Raw genomic sequence first — 7683 nt, forward strand, 5'->3', positions numbered from 1 at the left:
TTTTCCCTTTATGACCAAGTACTCTATAGATAACACCCCATTGGTCTTTATTTCCCTGCTCTTGTCCGAAAGAGTGCCAGGAATCACGCTTAGAAGACATCAACCCTATGAAAATACTCGACCCTCTTCCGATGATAGTACACAACCAAAATTGCACGCCGATCAGGGCCACCCTCATGCCGTGCGGCTCTCCTGAGCCGGCCTACAGTCCGCTTTATCGCGGTCAAGTCCCGAGTCCACCATCCAGCTATTCTCTCTCGACCCGTGCTTCTGGGAATCGACTGCTCAGCGGCTTCAACTACCGCAGAAGAAAAATTCTCTGCCAGGTCGTCTAACGGAGACTTCGAACAAAGACTCGAAGCCTGGCCGCAAGAATATCTGAAAACCTAAACCAATCCGCCAGCCTGTGCAGGAAGCGCCCCTACTGAACAGGGACGTTTCCCCTATAGACATCGCGTAGCTCACCTACTAACTCAGAAACTATCAGTCGATGATCGATCACTCACGCAATCATCGACTACAGACTAGTTCAGAATCCTACCTGTGGTATCCTTACTAATGTATCCTTATCAATAACATCGATGTTGATATCATGGAAGGCCCTCAGCCGTTCAACTGCACCAGCGAAAGTGGGCAATTTACCGGCTACATTAAAGATATCGAAATAATGCTGCGCAATGAAACCTTCAATTAACTCACCACCGGCGTCTGTGATCCCACTGTGCCAAAGAGGCGATTTGCCTTTCGCGTCTGCACCTATAAGAATCGGACGACCAGCTACCAGCTTAAAAATTCTATCCCATCTTTCTAAATGCTGTTCGTGGGATCCCTGTACTGAAAATACAAACTAACAACAACTAGGTCCACACCATCCACGACTAGCTTAACGACATAATGCGTGTCAGAGGCTTGCCGTATGAAGACACTATCTAAAGGACTTCCTGCACAGTACGGCAGATTTGCTGTCACCAACGAAAAATTTCCTCCAATCGGGGAAACCTGGCAGATCACCCTTGACCACATACGGGTGTGGCAGAAGAACAACATCGAGGTTCCGTTTTTCGACAACTTCATCTAGTTAAATTTGGACTACATAGGCACCCTGGGCATTAATTTGACGGAATCTAACCATTGAGAGAGTTGAAGTAAATCTCAACTACCCTCTTGTAACAACCACACTCCTTGCTATTCACGGAGTGCCAGCAGGGCAGAACTGCCTGGTCTGCCCATCGCCTTTTTGAAAGCCTCCAACAAAAGATTAGATTCAACCCGGGTGGATAATCCTGTATCCATATCTGAGGCCTCCACCTCTGACAAGGTCAAAGGAACAGGCTCCGGCTTCCTCTTCCGCCTGGACTTTTTCACCTCAACAATCTCAGATATGGCCAGAGATTTCCTAGCCTGTCCTGACATTTAACTAATGAAACGCTCTCTATCTTCCTCCTACTGGAAAAATTGGACAAGCCCACATGTGTGACGACTACCCGCAGCGAGCTACGAGCAGCTGGGCACCTTCTGTATTCCCCTGTCATTCTTTGTACCTCTTAGCCACTTCTGGATCAGTTATAAAATAACTACTTAAGAATGCAAGTAGGACTTAAGGGAGTATTCCCTTACTCGTAACAGGGTACTTACAACCAGAACTCATTGCCACCTCTTTGCCACGATCAGGCGGGTACATGTCCATAGAAATCTAAACTTTGCAAACCACAGAGAGGTGATGAGTCTACTTAAAAGATGCAAAACAGCGACTGCAGTATGCCACTGGAAACGCTCAGACTGACAGAGCTACACATGTTACCACCAGTAAAAACACCAAAAAGGCTACAGAATTCTCTGACAACGCATCCAAGAGACCAGAGAACATTAGTTTGAGACAGTGATATTCCTGAAAAACATCCTGATAGCATCATTAATACATTGTGACACCGCAGAAGAAAAACTTTTCCAAGAGGAAACTGTGAGCTCAAGAACCCTGTAGAAAGAGTATGGCTTATTAAAATAGAGATCCATGATTTTTAGTTACAGAAAGAAGGTTAAAATATAATAAGGATAAAAGCATAATCGCAGCGACTGCAATATTGCATAATATACTCTTTGTTGTGATACAACAAAGAGTTACTTTCAGACTTATCCAGTTAATTTATGAATGCTTTCAAAGTTAGAAAGAATGAATGAAATAATAGAATATAAAAAAAAAAGCAAACTGATAAATGCTTGTTTTGCAAATTGTGCAATTAAAAAACATTAACAATGGTGTGTTACAAAGGAACAAATATAGGAATGAAAAATAAAATAAAATTTAAATGAAAGAAAAAAGGAAAATTATCATAATATAATGTCAGAAGTAATATTTGTTTTTAAAAGATTTTATATTACATTCCTGAATTTTTTAATTCTATTTTTTCATTTTTTTTCCCCAGCAGATTCATTTTCTTTACTTATTCTTTGCCCAAGTTATCTATTTTTAATCATGTTTCCGTTAAAATGAAGCTGTCTTAATGGCTAATTTCTGTAACCAGAAATTCTCTTCATTTTGTTTATTTACCTCTTTGAAGGTTTTCCTTACCGTGGTAAATCTAATTTTGTCCTACTATCCGGCATGTAAATATAAGTTTTAATTTATAGTACTGACATTATTGTTGCCAAATGTGCTTTTAGTGGTTAGTGCTCTTACAAATTAAATACAAATCGGTTGGTTTTTTTTTTAATAAATTTATATAAATATAACCACTGATGCAGTTCAGCAAAATGTTTAAAAAAAATTTCTGTATATATGTAATTAGTTAAAGCATATTTATTTAATTAAAGCATTTCTTCAATAAATTTTAAGTATGTTTTTAAACAATAAGTAAATTTTTAAAGATGTATTTTAAAACATTATATATATTTATACATTGTTTCAAAAAAAGAAAAACAAAATTATTGTTGTTTTCAATCTATATTTCAAACATTTTTCCTACAAAAGATTATTCTAACCAAACTGAAGCTTGCTTTTAATCTCACACACATATATATATATATATATATATATATATATATATATATACCCATATACATTTTATTTTTAATATAAAATGAATTTAAAATAATAGTAATCATTCTGTACTTAAGGTTTTGTATTACTATCTCCCTACTAAGTAAAAATCAATGTATGTTGTGCATTATCTCTCAACAGAATGGGACATTGTTGCTGAATGCTATTGGTTTTGTCTTTCTTATGCCTTGTAATGTGTATAAAGCACCTGAGGTGTAAGAGAAACTTGTAATAGCTACAAGTTTTTCTCTGAGAGTAAAACTCTCTGAGAGTAATGAAGTTCAGTATACATTCAGATGCTGTATTGAACAGGAAGAAGTTATTATTTGCTGGATTCAGTAGGCTTGTGCATAATGACATCCAACAGAATGTTTGGCTCAGCAAGGAAGACTGAAAAAATAGGAAACCACTTTTTTTCTTATGTTTTGTAATAAGTCTGAAATGAGATTCTTGTTATCATGAAAAGAGCTATGCCAGTTTCAACAGTGATTTGAATGTTCATAGTTAGAGCACCTAACATGTGTATTTTATCATTACAGCTGATCTTTTTTTTTATTACTGAAAGTATTGTTTTATTGAAATTTTTTCTTCAAAAATATAATTACTGATTTCTTAAACATTTGACCTTGAGGAATTTAGATTACAAACTGAATATCAACATGAATAGCTATATTTGAAAAAAATATAAATATATATTGTATTTGAAAAAATTATATAAAATAGTTTTCTCCAAAGAATTGCAATTTTCTGTTTAGTCATTTGCATGGTAAACTGAATTTCACCAGATTGACTTATAGTTTCTGATATCCACAAACTCTAATAACATGACATATTAAGCAATTAAAACTTACTGAGCAATTTAAATTTTATTTAATTACAGAAAAAGTATTTCCTGTATGATCTTTAAATAGTTAAGTGGCACTTTGCACACTCAATTAGTTTATGATACTGGTAGGGTTGAAAAGTGTGTTATTGATAAATATATAATTATCAGTTCTTTTAGATGTTTGATTTTTGTGGTATAAGTGGATTCAAATAATATGAAAGTGCCTAGCGTTGTGGATCCCAAACTTTTTCAATTCTCGGCATCTTTGCTGAATCCAGATTTTACAAAGACATTCTATGTCAAATTCTAACTAGTACACTTTGCAAAATAGCTAATACATTTTTGCAAGGATCAGGTAAAAATAAATAAAATGCACTTTAGATCAAAAAAAAAAACTGGATGGCTTCATACCTGGGGCAGATATATAAGACATTGCACACATCATTAATGGGCTTATACTCTGAACACAAGACTGAATTAATCAAACCAAATCTGGCCAACCTATCTCAAAAATCACCACATCCAGAAAGAAACTATGTAATATGCCAATTGGGAAAAATCCGCCAACCTATATACTTCTTACGTCAGGAATAATACTGTGCATGTAATGGCCACTAGATTATTCAATCTACCTGACCTGCCATAAATGGAATCCTTGGTTTTTTCTTTTTATGCGCCTAGTGGTGTTGGCCTATCTTCTTGGCATCATAATGTGCTTGGTACTCAGTCACAAGGAAAGCAGTGGGCCTAATACCAATAATAACAAGGACTTGAGAGAGAGACCTATAGGTACCAATCCCAGATAACAATAGGAGATGCTGGGCTCTCAACAAAATGTTCCTATAACACTTGTACCTGATTCAATAAGCCCAGACAGGTGCAGCATACAGTATTACAGCTTTGCATAGACCCTTATTTAGAACACACATAGTTCTGAAATGCTAAAAGTGCTCATTGAAATCGAATTTTCTCATCAAGGATAACAACACCTAGATACTTCTGTGGCAGGACATACATAATTCAGTAACCTGCCAACAGGTTACTTACAACAGGTTGTTGTGTAACAGCCAGCCCGCTCCCTTAAGAAACATCATTGTTGTTTTCTCTGGGCTAAACAACATCTTATGTTGAAAATTCCACAAATAGAGTATCTTACAAGCCTGGGCTACCTTGTATTCTATTTCATTCCTCGAATCTCCTTTAACCAGCAAAAGCCCATATCTGCATAGGTGATGACATGGCATCCACTGGGTAACCTTACCTGCTTCAAGGAGTCGAATTCATCAACCCAGAGCAGGGATTCTAAAACACTACCTTGTATACAACCTGTAGGTAGCATCTTTCCTACTTTTGAGATGCTGTCTCAAAGAACAGCATCTCAGTTGCTGAAATAACTACATAACACATTCAGCTCATTCTGCGTACAATCACACTTATATAGCTGAAACAGGGCAGAGAGCCACCATAGATTATAAATGCTCATGATATGTGCAAAAAGATACTGAAGAGATAGACTCACTAGCACAAACAATGCTCATAACCATAAGAATAGCATCTTCCATGCCTTACCTGTTCAGAAACTATACTGAATGAATTCAACTTATTACTAATACAAAGATACAAAACCTTTCCAGTAACTGGCAGGAATAATAAAGGCACATAAGAGGACCTCACAGTCAGGTCTTTATCACCACCTTTAAACAACAATTTAAAAACATCATTTTTCCAGCAAACAGGGAAATAGCCAGCAAAGATCATCGTATTAAATATTTTAGTCAAAGTATCAACACAAATTCCGACAGAACAGACCAGGTGCTCCACTGTGATTCCATTGGAAATAATGAAACCTCTGCCTTCAAAAGTCATCTACCAAAACCGCTTGCCATTCAGGATCATTCTCCCACTGAGCAGCTCTTCTAAGACTGTTCATGAACTGTTTCAACAAAGACAACTCTAGTCCATCAAGGAGCAATTCTCTCTCGACCCAAACTGCATGGAATTGTATTCTCAGTGGCATCGATGTAGCTACTGAAAGTCTTTCCTCTGGCTACATCTGGCTAAATCTGGATTATAATCCAGATTTTGGTCTAAGACACAGAGTCTAGCAGAGATAATGTTAACAAATTTAGGTCAGTCTGCCGTTCTGTGCAGGCAGAGCCCCTGCTGAAAAGGGATATTGCATTTATAAGCAACTCACCCTCACTATCCAGTGCAAAGATAATTAATTGATCACTAGAATAATCAACAGACTATGCATAAACCCATCAGGAATATTTCTACCAACAGTAATATCAATATTTGTTCCACCAAACAATCTCCTTCCATCTGCCATTCCAGCATATGTTGGTAACTCACCAAAAACATTAAAGACCTCTAAACCATACTGTACAACAAACCTTTCAACTAATCCATCACTTTCATCTGTGACTCCACTATTCCAAAGAAGTGATGTAGCATGTATATTAGACCTAGCACTACAGATAGTTACCAACAAGACCAAGAATTCTATTCCACTTTTATAAATTAGTTCCTCAGTGGGATCTTTATATTGAAAATACGAATTAATAACACAGAAATCAAGACCACCAATAACAAGTTTAACAGCGACATGATCAGTCATTAGAACCTGCCTAAAAAGACACAATTTAATGTCTCCTACACAGAACTATGGACATACTGTTACTTCCATTAAAATTTTTTTCCCAACTATTAAAACCTGGCATTCATCCTGTACTACGTATGGATGTTGCAGAAAATTTCAGCTAACTTGATCTGAGCAATGTAAGCATCTTGACAATTTATCCAAAATTAACCATGCAATGAATTAAAATGCATCTCAATAGATCTCCTCAAATAACAACCATGGTCTTTACCATTGATCAAGTGCTTGCAATCTTTTGTAATTTACACAAGAAAGTACAGTTCGATCAACAACAATTTAGCGTCAATGTATAGTGCAGCCTTCTTAACAATCAGCCATTTGGAACATTTATATTATCTGATCGCTTAAATGCTGAGGTCTACTTGTACTTTCTTCAAGAAGAATTTCCACAGCTGCTTGAAGATTTTCCTCTAGCGCTGAAATGCAAAGTATACTCTCAGCATGATGATGCGCCTTCCTACTTCTCTTGTGCCATTTCCAATCACTTAAATCATTTTCCTGAGAAATGGATTGATCGTGGAGGTCCATATTCCTGGCTGCCAAGATTGCCTGAAACACCTTTAGATTTTTGCTTCTGGGGATGAATGAAAAATATTGTATACAAAACAAAATTACATTCTCATGAGGAATAATTATGGATGCGACTGAGCAACCTAAGGACAGCCCTGAAGAACTAAAAAGTGCAACAATAGCAGTAAGAAGCGAGAAATGTGAAATGCCAAGAAATGTGTTAAAAATGGCGACCTCATTTTTGAACATTTATTATAAACTGGTATGTTTAATGAACTTCAGTCTAGTGTATTTTTTCTAAATAAAATTCGAATTTTTTTAACTTTTCTTTGTTTTATTCAACTTATCTTACACCATTTTGTTCAGAATTAAATTCACTATTTTTATATAAATATTAATAAATTTAAAAAAACAGGTTTTTACCCCCCACATCTGAGGATTTCACCCCAGATTTCTCTAAAACTACTGCTGATATGATTCTGGAACTTATTTTCTTTTTTTTTTCAGGTCAAGAACCATATGAAATCATCAATTCTGCCCCCTAATTAACATCCTAGAAATTTCAGTACGACCTCATTTCACCGGTGGCAGAAATTCGAACGAAATCTTTCAGTAGCCGTTACTTTCTTTTAAATCTTTCTTTTCGCA

Source organism: Lycorma delicatula, chromosome 7 (genome assembly GCF_047948215.1).
Source record: "Lycorma delicatula isolate Av1 chromosome 7, ASM4794821v1, whole genome shotgun sequence".
In the NCBI taxonomy this organism is placed as follows: Eukaryota; Metazoa; Arthropoda; class Insecta; order Hemiptera; family Fulgoridae; genus Lycorma; species Lycorma delicatula.